Below are 18,009 nucleotides of genomic sequence, written 5' to 3'. Positions count from 1 at the left end.
ATTAAACAAATATACAAGAAAAAAAAAAAAAACATTAAGAAGTGGGCAAATGACTAGAACAGACATTTCTCAAAAGAAGATATACATGCAGCCAACAATCATATGAAAAAAAAGTCCAACATCATTGATCATATTTGCAAACCAAAATCACAATGAGATACCATCTCATGCCAGTCAGAATGGTGATTATTGAAAAGTCAAAAGCAACAGATGCTGGTGAGGTTATGCAGAAAAAGGAAGCTTTAATGCTGTTGGTGGGAGTGTACATTAGTTTAACCATTGTGAAAGACAGTGTGGTGATTCCTCAGAGAAATAGAGGCAGAAATTCCATATGACTGAGCAATCCCATTACTAGGCATATACCCAAAGGAATATAAATCATTTGATTATAAAAATACATGCACTTGTATGTTCATTGCGGCACTATTTGCAATAGCAAAGACATGGTATCTACCCAAATGTCCATTAATAATAGACTGAATAAAGAAAATGTGGTACATATATACCATGAAATACTATGCAGTCATAAAAACGAATGAGTTTATGTCCTTTGCAGGAACATGGATGGAGTTGAAAACCATTATCCTCAGCAAACTAATGCAGGAATAGAAAACCAAACACTGCATATTTTCACCTATAAGGGGGAACTGAATGATGAGAACACATGGACACATAGAGGGGAACAACTCACACTGGGGTCTGTCTGGGTGGGGAGGGTTGGGGAAGGAAGAACATCAGGAAGAATAGCTAATGGATGCTCGACTTAATACCTAGGTGATGGGATGATCTGTGCAGCAAACCACCATGGCACACATTTACCTGTGTAACAAACCTTCACATCCTGCACCTATACCGCTGAACTTAAAATAAAAGTTGAAGAAAAAAAAAAAAAGAAAGAAAGTGTACATATGCACAATGGAGTGCTATTCAGCCATAAAAAATAATGAGATCTGTCATTTATCACAAAAGAATGAAACTGAAGGTCATTTTGTTAGGTGAAATAAGCTAGGCACAGAAAGACAAACTTCATGTTCTCACTTAAGTGTGGAAGCTAAAAATTAAAGCAATTGAGCTCACGGAGGTAGAGAGTAGAAGAATAGTTACCAGAGGCTGGGAAGAGTAGGGGAGGTAAGGGTGGAGGTGTAATGACTAATGAACACAAAATTAGTTAGAAAGAATAAATAATACCTAGTATTTGCTAGCACAACAGTGTGATTATTGTCAAAAATAATTTAGGTTGGGCACGGTGGCTCATGCCTGTAATCCCAGCACTTTGGGAGGCCGAGGCGGGCAGATCACAAGGTCAGGAGTTCGAGACCAGCCTGGCCAACATGGTGAAATCCTGTCTCTACTAAAAATACAAAAATGAGCCAGGCATGGTGGCAGGCACCTGTAATCCCAGCTACTCGGGAGGCTGAGGCAGGAGAATCACTTGAAATGGGGAGACGGAGATTGCAGTGAGCTAAGATCATGCCACTGCACTCCAGCCTGGGCAACAAGAGTGAGACTCCATCTCAAAAAAGTAATAAATAATAATAATAATTTAATTCTACATTTAAAAATAATGCAGAGTATATAGAATTGGATTATTTGTAACACAAAGGTACTGCATTTACCCTGATGTGATTAGTATGCATTTCATGCCTATATAAAAATATTTCATGTAACATACAAATGTCTACACCTACTATGTACCCACAAAAATTATAAATAAAAATAAACCTAAAAAGTTAAGCACACATACAAAGAAAATGTGGTACATATACACCATGGAATACTATGCAGACATAAATAGTATGAAATCGTGTCTTTTGCAACAACATGGATGCAGCTGGAGGCCATTACCCTAAGCAAAGTAATGCAGAACGAGAAAACCAAATACCACATCCTCTCACTTATAAGTGGGAACTAAGCATTGTGCACACATGGACATAAATATAGGAGCACTGTGGACTACCAAAGGGTGAAGGGTGGGAGGTGGGTTAAAAAACTATGTATCAAGTACTATGTTCATTGCCAGAATGTCAAGATCAATATCCACACTCCGAACCTCATTATCACACAATATTTTTATGTAACAAATCTGCACACGTATCTCCTATATCTAAAATAAAAGTTGAAAAATTTTAAGAACTACTAGGAAACCTATTTCAACATTATACTAAAAGGATCATTCACCTTAATCAAATGGGATTCATCCCAGACATGTAAGAATGGCTCAACATACACAAATCAATAAACTTGATGCATCTCATAAATGAAATCAAGGGCAAAAACTATATCATTATTTCAAAAGACTCAGAAAAAGCACTTGATGAAATTCAACATCTTTCATGATAAAAACTCTGAACGCATTAAGTTAAAGATTCCACGGGGTGGGGTGGGGGGAACTCTATTAGGGCTAACAAACAAATTTGGTAAAGTCGAAGGGCACACAATCAACATACAAAAATTAGTAGTATTTCTATATGCTAATAGTGCACTATCTGAAAAGGAAATTATAAAAACAATCCCACTTTTAATAGTTACCCCCAAATACCTAGTAATAAATTTAACTAAGGAGATTAAGATATCTACAATGAAAAAGATAAAACATTGATGAAAGGCATTGAGAAGGATACAAATAAATGGAAAGATATACCATGTTCATGGTTGGAAAAATATTTTTAAAATATCCATACTATCCAAAGTGATCTACAGATTTAATGCAATGTGTATAAAAACACCAATTACATTCTTCACAGAAATTTTAAACATGTAAAATGTATATGGAACTATAAAAGACCACAAATGGTCAAAATGATCTGAAACAAAAAATACAAAGTAGGGGGCAAAATCTCAAAATATTCTACAAAACTATAGTAATTAAAACAGCATGATACCAGCATATAAACAGACACATGACCACTGGGACAGAATAGAGAACCCAGAAATAAATCCATGCATTCACAGTCAAATAATTTTTGACAAAGGCACCAATAACACACATTGGGGAGAGGGACAGCCTCTTTAATAAATGGTGCTAAGAAAACTGAAGATCTACCTGCAGAAAAATGAAACTAGATGTCTATCTCTAATCACATATGAAAAAAGAACTCAAATGTAAAACCAAAAACTATGAAAATACTAGAAGAAAACATAAGGGAATTGCTACATGACATTGGTCTGGGCAATAATTTTTTTTGGATAAGAACTCAAAATCACTGGCAAAAGCAAAAATAGACAAATGGGATCATATACTAAAAAGCTTCTTGGGAGGCCGAGACGGGCGGATCACAAGGTCAGGAGATCGAGACCATCCTGGCTAACACGGTGAAACCCCGTGTCTACTAAAAAATACAAAAAATTAGCCGGGCGAGGTGGTGGGCACCTGTAGTCCCAGCTACTCGGGAGGCTGAGGCTGGAGAATGGCGTAAAACCGGGAGGCAGAGCTTGCAGTGAGCTGAGATCTGGCCACTGTACTCCAGCCTGGGCCGCAGAGCGAGACTCTGTCTCAAAAAAAAAAAAAAAAAAAAAACCTTCTGCATAGCAAAGAAAAAAATCAACAGAGTGAAGAGACAACCTATAGAATGAGAGAAAATATTTGCAAAGCAAGTTAGTAACTAAAAAACAAAAAATCTTGTTACATATGGGCAAAAGATATGAACAAATATTTCTCAAAAGAAGCACACAAATTGCTAATAGGTTTATTCTTTATGTGTTCAACATCACTATCATCAGAGAAATGCAAAACAAAATCAAAAATCACAGTGAGTGTCACCTCACCCCACTAAAATGGCTAACCAAAAAAACCCACCAAATGCTGGCAAGGATGTGGAGAAAGAACGCACCGTTGGTGGAAACATAAATTAGTACAGCCATTATGAACCACAGTATGGAAGTTCCTAAAAACCACAAATCAAACTACCATATGATCCAGTAATCCCCCTTCTGCATCACATCCAGAGGAAATGAAATCAGTATGTAAAAAAAAAAAAAAAAAAAAAAAAAAAAAAAAAACAACTGTAATCCCTTGTTTACTGTAGCATTATTCTCAATAGCCAAGATATGTAATAAACCTAAGTGTCCATCAGTGAATAAATGGGTACAAAAAATGTGGTAGTTATACACAGATAAATACTATTTGGCCATAAAAAAAATAAAATGTTATTTGCAACAACATGGATGAACCTGAAGCCATTATATTAAATGAAATAAGCCAAGCATAGAAGGACAAATACCACATGTTCTCACTCATACGTGGAATTGAAAAAAGTTGATATTGTACGAGTAGAGAGTAGAATAGTAGTTACTCCGGTCTTGGGAGTGTGAGAGAGGAGGATAAGAAGGAGTTGGTAAATGCGTAGAAAGTTGCAGTTAGGCGGAATAAGTTCTAGAGTCCCATTGAACGGTAGGGTGAATATAGTTAACAACAACATACTGTATATTAAAAATTGCTAGAAGAGTTTTTTTTTTGTTGTTGTTGTTGTTTTTGTTTTTGTTTTTTTTTTGAGACGGAGTCTCCCTCTTGTTGCCCAGGCTGGAGTGCAGTGGCGCGATCTTGGCTCACCGCAAACTTTGCCTCCCGGAAATAAGGGATTTTCCTACTGAGCCTCCAGAGTAGCTGGGATTACAGGCATGCACAACCATACCTGGCTAATTTTGGGTTTTTGGTAGAGATGGGATTTCTCCATGTTGATTAGGCTGATCTCAAACTCCTGACCTCAGGTGATCCGCCCGCCTCGGCCTCCCGAAGTGCTGGGAATACAGGTGTGAGCCACTGCGACTGGCCGATGATTTTTAAATATTTCACCACAAAGAAATGGCAAATGTTTCAGGTGAGGAAATATGCAATTAATCTGATTTTATCGTTACACAATGTATGCATGTATCAAAACATCACACTTTATTCCATAAATATGTACAATTATTATCAATTAAAAATAAAATAAAACTTTAAAAAGATGTGGCTAGAATAGAAGCTCCTTGGTACTCTTTCCCTAGTTTAGCCGTTAGAGGAAAAACTTCGCACAAATTGAATCATACAACTATATTATCTCTTGCTTGTTTAACTCAAAATTACTTTGTTAGGTTCACCCTTGTGGTTCCATGTAGCTGTAATTTGTTTTCATTTCTATATAAAAAATTCCATTGTACAAATTATTGGTAGTATTGGATGGTTTTAAATTTTTTGTTGTTTTACTGTGAGCATTCCTACACACATATATCCTGCTGCACATGTACATGAGTTTCTCTACGTATACAGCTAGGAATAAAATTGCTCAGGTTTAAAATATACATACGTTCAGCTTTACTAAATAATGTCAAACACTTTTTCAAAGTTATTATACCAATTTCTACTGTGCCAGCAGTGAAAGAGTTCCTGTTATTCCACATTACCAACTCTGATATTGTCAGACGTATAATTTTTTAATCCATTGATGTGTAATAATATCTCATTATGGTTTTAACTTTCAAATCTCTGATTACTAATGAGGATGAGCACTTTTAATGCATTTTTGGCCATTTAAATTCCTATTGTATAAAATGTTTATTTTTTCTGTTTCTTCCTATTGAGTAGTCTGTATATTTAAAATTGATTTGTAGAAATTCTATGTCAGTGTCATTTGTCAGATATGTGTTGCAGTTTACATTTATACCACCCTGAACACACCTGACCTTGTCTGACCTAGGAAGCTAAGCAGGGTTGGGCCTTGTTAATCCTTGAACAAGAGATATGTGTTACAAATATATTTTATCATTTCACAACTTACCTTTTTCTTAAATATGTCTTTTAATGAAGTATGTACTTAAAATTAATGTAGTTGAATATGTCAGTCTTTTCCTTTATAGTTAATGCTTTTTGTGTGTTATGCAGTAAATTCTTTCCTATCCCGAGGTCTTGAGGATAGTCTTCTATGTTTTCTTCTAAAATATTTGTAGTTATTTTTTCACAGGACTTGGTGAAACCCAAAATTTTATTTTTGTGTATAGTGCGAAGGAAATGTAAATTTCCAAATTATCTATATGAATACTCATCTGCTGTAAAGTAATTTATTGAAAAAAGAATATTTTTACAGTATTCTACAATGCCTCCTCCAGCATACAGCACTAATCTGTGTGTTCACATGTCAAATTATAGATCTCTATTTTTTCTTTCAGTCTGTTTTGTTTATTCCTATTTTAATAACACTGCCTTAAATACATAGCTTCATTTAAAATTTTGATATCTGAAATAGCAGATACTAATACATCTTGTTTTTCTTTTGCAAAACATCTTAGTTATTCCTAACTCTTTGTACTTTTACATATATTTTTGGCAAGTTCACAACATACTCTTGACATTTTTATTTGGATAATATTAGCTCTACAAATCAATTGGAAGAGAGTCATTGTTTTTACAACATTGTGTCTTCCAATTCATCAACATTCTGTTTCTTTTCATTTATTTAGGCATCTAGTCAGGTTTTACAATTTTTTCCATGAAGATATTTGTATTAGTTCATTCTTGCAGTGTTATAAAGAAATACCTTCAAAAAAAAAAAAAAAAGAAATACCTTCTTGAGACTGAGTAATTTATAAAGAAATTTATTTGGCTCATGGTTCTATAGGCCATACAGAAAGCATAGTGGCTTCTCCTTCAGAGAGGCCTCAGGAAGCTTCCAATCATGGTAGAAAGGGGGAGCAGGCATGTTACATGGCCAGAGCAGGAACAAGAGAGAGTGAGAGGGGAGGTGCTACACACTTTTTTTGAGACGGAGTTGCACTCTGTCACTCAGGCTGGAGTGCGGTGGCGCTATCTCAGCTCACTGCAACTTCTGCCTCCCGGGTTCAAGTGATTCTCCTGCCTCAGGCACCTGGGTAGCTGGGATTACAAGTGTGCACCACCACACCTGGCTAATTTTTGTATTTTTAGAAGAGACAGTGTTTCACCATGTTGGCCAGGCTGGTCTCGAACTCCTGGCCTCAAGCGATACACCTGCCTCGGCCTCCCAAAGTGCTGGGATTACAGGCATGAACCACCGTGCCCGGTCGGTGCTACACACTTCTAAACAACCAGATCTCGTGAGAACACCACTACATGTTCATGAATGGTGCTAAACTATTCATGAAGAATCCACCCCCATGTTCGAATCCCTGCCCCTCCTGCCCCACCTCCAACACTGGCAATTACAATTCGGTGTGATGTTTAGGTGGGGACACAAATCCAAACCATACCAATATTGAATATTTTGTTTCATTTATTCCTGAGTATTTTTAATTTGCTACTATTAAACAAAAGTGAAATAATTTTTGAATTTGGAAAACTTCCTAAGTTTTTTTTAGTTCTAATGATTTGGCTATAAAGACATTTCGATTTTCTATTATGATGACATAATTTGTGGATAATGACAGTTTTGAGTCTTTCTAATCCTTAGACCCAACATTCTACTTGTACCAATATGAAGCAGACATTATTGTTCTCTTGTTCTTGATTTTTAAAAGCTTAATGTTTCACCATTAAATATGTTACAGTTATAGTTCTACTTTTGTTTTTAATACATATCTTGCAATTTTCCGCCTGTGGGTTATCCAGGTTCAACTACTCCGTCTTAAAAACTGTGCCACTGTGCTTTGATGAAGACCCATGTGGCTGGCAACAGCTCTTGCCTTTTGTCTCTGGGGTCCTGGTCTGGGTAGGACTCCTGGGTGTTCTGTTGGTTCACTTGGGGCCATCAAGCCACTTTGGACCACTCACTGTCTGCTCTGCCTCCACCAATGAGAAACCCTTCCCAGGAAGAGTGAAAGCCAAAGCCAAGAGAAGCCTTGTTCCATATTTGGTGATTGAGTGACAGTGGGTGAAATCCTCTCTCAAACAGAACTAGAAAGAATTCAGTGCTTGTACTCTACAGTGAGTAATGTCAGGGTTGACCCATCCTAAAGCCTATCTTGCCATGCTCTTACAGTGTTGGAGGCTTCTACATTTGGTACTGGCAGTCAGTAAGTTTTAATGATGACTGTATATGGGATGTCAGCTTACAAAGCGATGGAACATAAGAAAAGCAATTGCACTTAACTATGTCATATGTATGTATCCACTGACCAAAAATAAAACCAACCAACCAAAAAACAAAACAAAACAAAAAACTATCACAGTTAATCCTTAGATTGACTCAAAAGGATATGGACAAGCATCACAGCTTGCCTGATGTTTATCTTCTATGAAAGTAGACCCTACAGCGGTCCCTGCAGTAGTCCCACAGCCACATAGGAGTCATTTTTTTCTGACTCTCCAAGTAACAGATCAAAGTAATAAGATTCACATTGAACAAAATGTGAAAGCTGCCATGGCTTAAAGGCCTTGTGCTCCTTAGAAGCTTAATATAACTCCATAGGCATACCTTCCAGGGTTCCCACAAGGGACTTGCTGAGTTACAAGAATTCCATACAAAGGATATCTGCAAAATATGACTTCTTGTGAGGTATTTCTAGCTCTCCAAGTCCAGATGGAACTTACCAATCAGAGTTCATTTTAACCATAGTAAATATTGCTTAATTACATAATTGACACATGTAAGCTTTATTTCCAGAGCTGGTAAGCTAACCGAAGGTAAAAGTCTCATTCAGAAAATAATTTATCCCCAGTCTACCTTCCCATGACCTTTCATTAACATCTTTAATATAGTAAAACCAAATTAATACATTTTATAATCACCAGAATTTTAATCATTTAATAAGACTTCTTATTTGATATCCCTTCTTGTCCGTTAGCCAATTGGACTTTTCTTTGGCCAGTTAGTTTTCAGAGTGATCAGGGATCTTTGTATCCTCAAGATCAAATGTAAGTTTACTTCAAAAAATACAACAGAACATTTAGTAGAGCAAACATAGTACAGTGTCATTTAAGTGCTCCTTTTATATACCATTAGTAAATTAGGAATTCTATTCATTTTGAAAGTACCTTCTTAGTCACTCAAAAATAAGGGTTTGTACATATCCCTTGGCTTATATTTAAAAATTTTAAAAACTTAGTCAATTGAAGTCTAAGATATGTTTGCATTCCTCTCAGACCAATGATAGCAGGGCACTTTGGTCAGACCCCAGTAAAGGGTCATGCTATACAAACATGCACAGGCTGACTTTATTGGAATGTTGTTCTCAGCCTGGCTATGGTTACCCACTCCCACATATACTGGACATTTTGTAAAGCTTTTTCCTTGTGACTGTGTCGTTAAGGGGCTATCAGTATGTCTTGCCAACACACAGCAAAGGCTACCCTTGCCAGGGGTTTACTCAGAAAGATAAGTAACAGAAGACACAGCTGCCAGTGAGACAACCAAATGTATACCTCTTCTGTGTGAGTAGAGCTTGCAGTAGTCCTTGCAGTAGCTCACATTGCCAGATAGGAGCTAGTTTCTCTGGTTCCCCTGGTGTTTGCGCAGGTGTGAAACAAAAGAAAACCAGTCTCATACCAGGTGTATCTAGGAACCATCCTAGTTTAAAAACTTCATGCCCTTCAGAGCAAATATCACTTTAGAGATGTCATTTTTTTATTGCAGATATTAAAAATTTATGTTTTCTCTCTCCTTGTTTCCTAAATAAGGCTTCCTAGGTGATTAAACTTTTCAAAGAACAAGCTTTTATTTTTTTCACTGTTTCTTTTTTCTGTTCACTAATTTCTGCTCTTGTCTTTATTACCTCCTTTAGTCTATTTTTCTTGGGGTTTAATTGACTTTCTCTCTAGTTTTCTTAAGGTTTAATTCACTTTCCTACTTTTCTTATCTTATTACATATGTACTTAAAGTTTTACATTTCCCTCTTTAGATATGTTTCAGAAATTTTAAAAAAAATTGTTATATTAAATTTAAAATATTTTCTATTTTCTACTGTGAGGTCTTCTTAGACTCATGGTCATTAGAGCATGTTGTTTAATTTCCAAATGTTTAAGTATTTTTAGGAGCTTTATTGGGGGTGGCGAAAGGACAAAGACCAAATGCATTTTTTATTGTACCACAAATTGCTATGGTATTGTAGTGAACGTATTCATTTATTTGCTTCCCCTTCTGGACTGTGAACTTCTTGAGGGCAGTTTCTGATATGTTTTTCTCTTTTCCTCCTGATTCACAAAATAGATACTCAAAATTTTTAAATAAATGAGTTACTGCCTGAATGAAGCAAGCAAGTTGCATTTTATTAGCCTATAACATTGCTCAGTAACAAAAATTTGATAGAACTAGACATTTCAGTAAAAAGAAAACTATCATAAATTTGGGGGTACAGATGCACATTTGCTACACAGGTAAATTGTGTGTCACAAGAGTTTGGTATACAAATTATTTTGTCACCTAGATGATAAACACGGTACCTGATAGGTAGTTTTTAGAACCACATCCCCCTTCCACCCTCCACCCTCAGGTAGGCCACAGTGTCTGTTGCTCCCATTTTTGTGCCCACATATACTCAATATTAAGTTCCTACTTATAAGTGACAACATGCAATATTTGGTTTTCTGTTTCTGTGATAGTTCACTTAGGATAATGACCTCCAGTACCATTTATGTTGCTACAAAGGATATAATGTTGTTTTTTGCGACTGTATAGTATTCCATGGTGTATATATTTTATGGCTGTATAGTATTCCATGGTGTATTATGGTTGTCTAGTATTCCACAATGTATATATTCCATGGTGTACATTCCACGCTATATAATATTCCATAGTGTATATAGTATTCCATGTAGGTCTATCCAGTCTACTTTTGATGAGCATTTTGGTTGATTCCATGTCTTTTCTAGTGTAAATAGTACCACAATAAACACACATGTGCATTTGTCTTCATGGTAAAACAATTTATATTCCTTTGGTTATATACCCAATAATGGGGCTGCAGGGTTGAAAGGTAACTCTGTTTTAAGTTTCTTGAGAAATTGCCAAACTGCTTTCCAAACTGAATTAACTAATTTACATTGCCACTAGCATTGATTAAGTGTTCTTTTTTCTCTGCAACCTCACAAGCATCTGTTATGTCTTGACTGTTCATTTCAATTTCTCTAATGATTAATGATGTTGAGGATTTTTAAATTATTATTATACTTTAAGTTCTGGGGTCCATGTACAGAGTGTGCAGGTTTGTTACATAGGTACATATGTGCCATGGTGTTTTGCTGCACCCATCAACCCATCATTTACATTAGGTATTTCTCTTAATGCTATCCCTCCCCTAGCCCCTCACCCCTTGACAGGCCCCAGTGTGTGATGTTCACCTCCTTGTGTCCCTGTATTCTCATTGTTCAACTCCTACTTATGAGTGAGAACATGCAGTGTCTGGTTTTCTGTTCTTGTGTTAGTTTGCTGAGAATGATGGTTTCCAACTTCATCTGTGTCCCTGCAAAGGACATGAATTTATCCTTTTTTTATGGCTGCATATATTTCATGGTGTATATGTGAGACATTTTCTTTATCCAGTCTATCATTGATGGGCATTTGGCTTGGTTCCAAGTATTTGCTATTGTGAACAGTGCCTCAGTAAACATACGTGTGCATGTGTTTTTATAGTAGAATGATTTATAATCCTTTGGGGATATACCCCATAATAAGATTGCTGGGTCAAATGATATTTCTGGTTCTAGATCCTTAAGGAGTTGCCACACTGTCTTCCACAATGGTTGAACTAATTTACACTCCCACCAACAGTGTAAAAGGATTCCTATTTATCCACATCCTCTCCAGCATCTGTTGTTTCCTGACTTTTTAATGATCGCCATTCTAACTGGCGTGAGATGGTATCTCATTGTGGTTTTGATTTGCATTTCTCTAATGACTAGTAATGATGAGCTTTTTTCATATGTTTGTTGGCTGCTTAAATGTCTTCTTTTGAGAAGTATCTGCTCGTATCCTTCAGCCACTTTTTGATGGGGTTGTTTTTTTTCTTGTAAATATGTTTAAGTTCTTTGTAGATTCTGGATATTAGTCAGATGGATAGTTTGCAACAATTTTCTCCTGTTCTGTAGGTTGCCTATTCACACTGATGATATTTTCATTTGCTGTGCAGAAGCTCTTTACTTTAATTAGATCCCATTTGTCAATTTTCGCTTTTGTTGCCATTGCTTTCGGTGTCTTAGTCATGAAGTCTTTGCCCATGCTTATGTCCTAAATAGTATTGCCAATGTTGAGGATTTTTATGTGCTTTTTGACCACATGTATGTCTTCTTTTGAGAAGTGTCTGTTCATACTATTTGCCCACTTTTTATGGGGTTGTTTGTTTTCCAGTTATTAAATTGTTTAAGTTCCTTATACATTCTGGATATCACACCTTTGTCAGATGCATAGTTTGCAAATATTTTCTCCCATTCTGTGAATTGTCTGTTTACTCTGTTGGCAGTTTATTTTGCTATGCAAAAGCTCTTTAGTTTAATAAGGTCCCATTAACTAATTTTTGTTTTCATTGCATTTGCTTTTGGTATCTTCATCATGAAATATTTGCTAGGACCTATATCCAGAATGGCATTTCTTAGCTTTTCTTCTAGAGTTTTTATATTTTTAGGTTTTACATTTAGGTATTTAATCCACCTTTAAGTTGATTTTTGTATATGGTGTAAGGAAGGGGTCCAGTTTCAGTCTTCTACATATGGCTAGCCAGTTAACTCAGCACTAGTTATTGAATAGGGAGGACCTTTCCTCATTGTTTGTTTTTGTTGATTTTGTTGAAGATCAGATGGTTGTAGGTGTGTAGCATGATTTCCGGGCTCTCTATTCTGTTGCATTGATCTATGTGTCTGTTTTTGTACCAGTACCATGCTATATTCATTACTGTAGCCTTGTAATATAGTTTAAAGTTGAGTAATGTGATTCCACCAGTTTTTTTTCCTTTTGCTTAGGATTGCTTTGGCTGTTAGGGCTTTTGTTGTTGTTCCAAATGAATTTTAGAATAGTTAATTCTAATTCTGTGAAAAATGTTGGTAGTTTGATAGGAATAGCATGTAACCTATAAATTACTTTGGACAGTATTGCCATTTTAACAAAATGTATTCTTTTCATTCATGAGCATGGAATATTTCTCCATGTGTGTGTGTCATCTCTAATTTCTTCCAGCAGTGTTTTGTAATTCTCATTAGAGCGATCTTTTGCTTCCTTGGTTAGCTATATTTCTAGGTATTTTATTCATTTTGGGGCTATTGTGGATGGGATTGCATTCTTGATTTGGCTCTCAGCTTGGATGTTATTGGTGTATGGGAATGCTACGGATTTTTGGCACATTGACTTTGTATCCTGAGATTTTGCTGAAGTTGTTTTTATCAGATCTAGGAGCTTTGGGGCAGAGACCATGGGGTTTCCTAAGTATAAAATTATATTGTCTGCTAACAGAGATAGTTTTGCTTCTTCTCTGCTTGTTTGGGTGCCTTTTATTTCTTTCCCTTGCCTCATTACTCTAGATAGGACTTCCAGTACTATGTTGACTGGGAGTGGTGAGGGTAAGTATCATTTTCTAATTCCAGTTTTTGAGGGGGAATGTTTCTAGCTTTTTCCCATTCAGTATGATATTGGCTGTGAGACTGCCATAGACGGCCCTTATTATTTTGAGGTAAGTTTCTTCAATGCCTAATTTGTTGAGTGTTTTTATCACGATAGGTAGTTGAAATTTATCAAAAGCATTTCTGCATCTATGGAGTTGATTGTGTGGTTTTTTAGTTTAGTTCTGTTTATGTGATGAATTCACATTTATGGATTTGCATATGTTGAACCAAACTTGCATCCCAGGGATAAAGCTCACTTGATCTTGGTGGGTTAGCTTTATGATGTGCTGCTGGATTTGGTTTGTTAGCATTTTGCTAAGAATTTTTGCATTTATATTCATTAAGAGTATTTGTCTGAAGTTTTCTCCTTTAGTTGTGTCTCTGCCAGATTTTGGTATTGGGCCGACACTGGCCTCATAAAATGAGTTAAGGAGAAGTCCCTTTTTCTCAATGTTTTGAAATATTTTCAGTAGGATTAGTACCAGCTATTCTTCATACATTTGGTAGAATTTGGCTGTTAATCTCTCTAGTACAGGGCTTTTCCTGGTTGTTAGAATTTTATTACTGATTCAATTTTGGAACTCATTCATCTGTTCAGGGTTTCACTTTTTTGCCTGGTTCAATGTTGGGAAGTTGTATGTTTCCATAATTTATGAATTTCCTGTAGGTTTTCTATTTTGTGTGCACAGAGGTGTTTGTAATCATCTCTGAGGGTTTTTTTTTTTTTTCTCCTGTGGGGTGAGTGGTAATGTTACCTTTCTTATTTCTGATTGTGTCTATGTGGATCTTCTCTCCTTTTCTCTTCATTAGTCTAGCTAAAGGTCTACCAATCTTATTTTACAGAACAAATTTCTGGTTTCATTTATCTTTTGTATGATGATAGGATCAAATCTACACATATTAATATTAACCTTGAACATAAATGGGCTAAATACCCCACTTAAAAAACACATAGTGGCAAGTTGGATAAAGAAGTAAGACCCAACTCTATGTTGTCTTCAAGAGACCCATCTTACATTCAAGGACACACATAGCCTCAAAGTAAAGGTAAGGAGAAAAAAATCTGTTTCAATACTCAGTTCCTGTCAGTTCAGCTCTGATATGGTTATCTCTTGTCTTCTGCTGGCTTCAGGCTGGTTTGCTCTTGCTTTTCTAGTTCTTGTAGGTGTGATGGTCAGTTATTAATTTGAGATATTTCTATTTTTTTCATGTGGGCATTTAATGCTATAAACTTCTCTCTTAACACAGCTTTATCTATTTTCCAGGGATTCTGGTACATTGTGTCTTTGCTTTTATTAATTCCAAAGAATGTCTTGATTTTTGTCCTAATTTCATTATTTACCCAAAAGTCATTCTGGAGCAAGGTTTTAAATTTCTATGTAATTGTATGGTTTTGAGCAAACTTTTCAGCCTTGGTGTTCATTTTTATTGCACTGTGGCCTGTGAGTGTGGTTGGTATGATTTTGGTTTTTCTGAATTTGCTAAGAATTATTATATGGCCAATTGTGTAGTCAATTTTAGAGTATGTGCCATGCACAGATGAGAAGAATGTATATTCTGTTGCTTTTGGATGGAGAGTTCTGTAGATATCTGTTAGATCCATTTAGTCAAGTGTCAAATTCGGGGACTGAATATCTGTCTCAGTTTTCTGCCTTGATGATTTGTCCAATACTGTCAGTGGGGTGTTGAAATCTCCCACTATTATTTTGTGGTTATCTAGTCTTATTGAAGGTCTCTAAGAACTTTCTTTATGAATCTGGGTGATCCTGTGTCAGGTGCATATATATTTAGGATAGCTAAGTCTGAACCCTTTACCATCATATAATACCTTCTTTATCTTTTTTGATTATTGTTTTGATTAAGTCTGTTTTGACTGAAATTGGAATAGCAACCTGTTCTTTCTTTTTTATTTTTCATTTGCTTGGTAGATTTTTCTCCATACCTGTACTTTGAGGCTATGTGTGTCCTTGCAGGTGAGATTGGTCTCTTGAAGACAACATATAGCTGGGTCTTGCTTCTTTATCCAATTGCCACTATATCGCTTTTAAGTGGGGTATTTAGTCCATTTATGTTCAAGGGTAATAATGACACATGTGGATTCGATCCTGTCATCATGGTGGTATTCAGACTTGTTTGTGTAGTTGCTTTTTACTGTCAGTGGTCTATGTACTTAAGTGTGTTTTTGTGGTGGTCAGTAATGGTCTTTTGTTTTCACATTGAGCACTCTCTTAAGAACCTCTTGCAAGCAGGTCTGGTGTTAATGAATTTCCTTAGCATTTGCTTGTCTGAAAAGGATCTTATTTCTCCTTTGCTTATAAAGTTTTGTTTGACTGCATATTAAATTCTTTGTCGGAATTTTTTAAAAAGTACTGAATATAGGCCTCCAGTCTCATCTGGCTTGAAGGGTTTCTGCTGAAAGTTTCACTGTTAGCCTAATATGGGTCCCTTTGTAGGTGACCTGCTCCTTCTCTCTAGCTGCCTTTAACATTTTTTCTTTCATTTTGACCTTGGTGAATCTGATGAGTATGTGTCTTGAGGTAGTCTTCCTGTGTAGTATTTCAGAAAAGTTCTCTGCATTCCTGAATTTAAATGTTGGCCTTCTTAATGAGGTTGGGAAAACCTCATGAGGTATATATCCTCATGAACTATATATCCTCAAATTTCATGAACTATATATCCTCAAATACGTTTTCCAAGTTGCTTCCTTTCTCTCACTGTCTTGCAAAAATGCCAATGAGTCATAGATTTGGTCTCCTTACATAATCTCATATTTCTCAGAGGTTTTGTTCATTCTCTTTTTCTTTATTTTTGTCTGACTAAAATGATTCAAAGAATCAGTTTTCAGTCTCTTAGATTATTTTCTCAGTTTGTTTTATTCTGTTATTAATACTTGTGATTGTATTACGAAATTCTTGTAGTGAGTGTTTCAGCTCTATAGCCCAGCTTGGTTCTTTCTTAAAATATCAGGACTTTAAGCAAGTCTGAATACATTCAAAGGGCCAAAAATTTGAAAGATATTCACTTTGACAACAGTAAAATTAAGCTATTTGCCATTACTTTCAATGCCAAAAACAGCAATTTATTTTGCACCAGTCTAATAGAAATCAGTGACAAAAAAAAACTTTAAAAATACTCTAGGTGCACACACCCTTTCACACTGCTGCTGCTGCTGCTGCTAATGTTCCATCTTTCCATCTTTCACATTTCACCTCTTGTATCACTTTATTGAATTCGTAGATTGGGTTTTAACTTTCTTCTGAATCTTGATGATATTTGTTTTTATCCAGATTCTGAATTCTATGTTTGTCATTTCATAACATAATTCTATGTTTGTCATTCTTAACCAGCCTGGTTAAGAATCATTGCTGGGGAACTATTCTGATCATTTGTAGGTAAGAAGACATCTGACTTGTTTTTATTATTATTTTATCTTATTTTAAGTTTGGGGATACATGTGCAGGATGTGCACGTTTACATAGGTAAACATGTGCCATGGTGGTTTGCGGCACCTATCAACTCATCACCTAGGTATTAAGCCCCACATGTATTAGCTATTTATCCTGATGTTTTTCCTCCCACTACAACCCCAACAGGCCTTGGTGTGTGTTGTTCTCCTCCCTGTGTCCATGTGTTCTCATCATTCATCTCTCACTTATGAGTAGAACATTTGGTGTTTGGTTTTCTGTTCCTGTGTTAGTTTGCTGAGGATAATGGCTTTCAGCTACATCCATGTCCCTGCAAAGGTTGCACTGAGCTGAGATCACACCAATGCACTCCAGCTTGGGCAACAGAGTGAGACTCCATCTCAAAAAACCAAAAAACAAACAAACAAACAAAACTGTAGTTTTTATCTCTGATAATACTCCATATCTTAAAATCTATTTTCCCTCAAAATAATATTGGCCCACTGGCTTTTCTATAATTAACATTTTTATCAGCATCAGTGTATCCTTTTTTGAAACTCTACGTCCTTATGTTTAAAGTGCATTTTTTAAAAACACAATATAATTGTCTTATATTTTTGATACAAGAAAAAAGTCACAAATTTTTAATAGGTACTCCTATCAATAAATTATGTATATTTCCCCACTTTTTTCTACTAGGATAAATTTTATTAAACATTACAAGAAAAAAGTTTCAAATATGCACATCTTTCTTCACACAATAAAGTACTTTTGCTTTGATGCACAATTTTATATGTAATTTTAAATCCTCCCAAAGTTAACATACTTACCAGTATTAAAAATAATTACCTCATGTCCTACAATCTCTTTTGAGCTATAAGTGTGTGGCTGTGTGTGTGTAATTTAGGCTAAATTCTAAGAGCAGTCAGTAACCCTGATCAGAAATTCATGTTCCCATTGTTGTCAATTCACATTTGATCAGAAAGGTTGCATTCCACAGGCAGCTTCTGCAAGGCTTTAACTATCTTTATCTTAGATTAACACAAAACATTTGTCTAATTAGCATAATGAATAATAGAAGTATTTTTCAAATAATGACTGATTAGCATAATTGATGACAGAAGTATGGATCAA

The sequence above is a fragment of the Macaca fascicularis genome, chromosome 1, assembly GCF_037993035.2.
Source record: "Macaca fascicularis isolate 582-1 chromosome 1, T2T-MFA8v1.1".
Taxonomy (NCBI): Eukaryota; Metazoa; Chordata; class Mammalia; order Primates; family Cercopithecidae; genus Macaca; species Macaca fascicularis.
Note: the sequence above shows the minus strand (reverse complement) of the source record.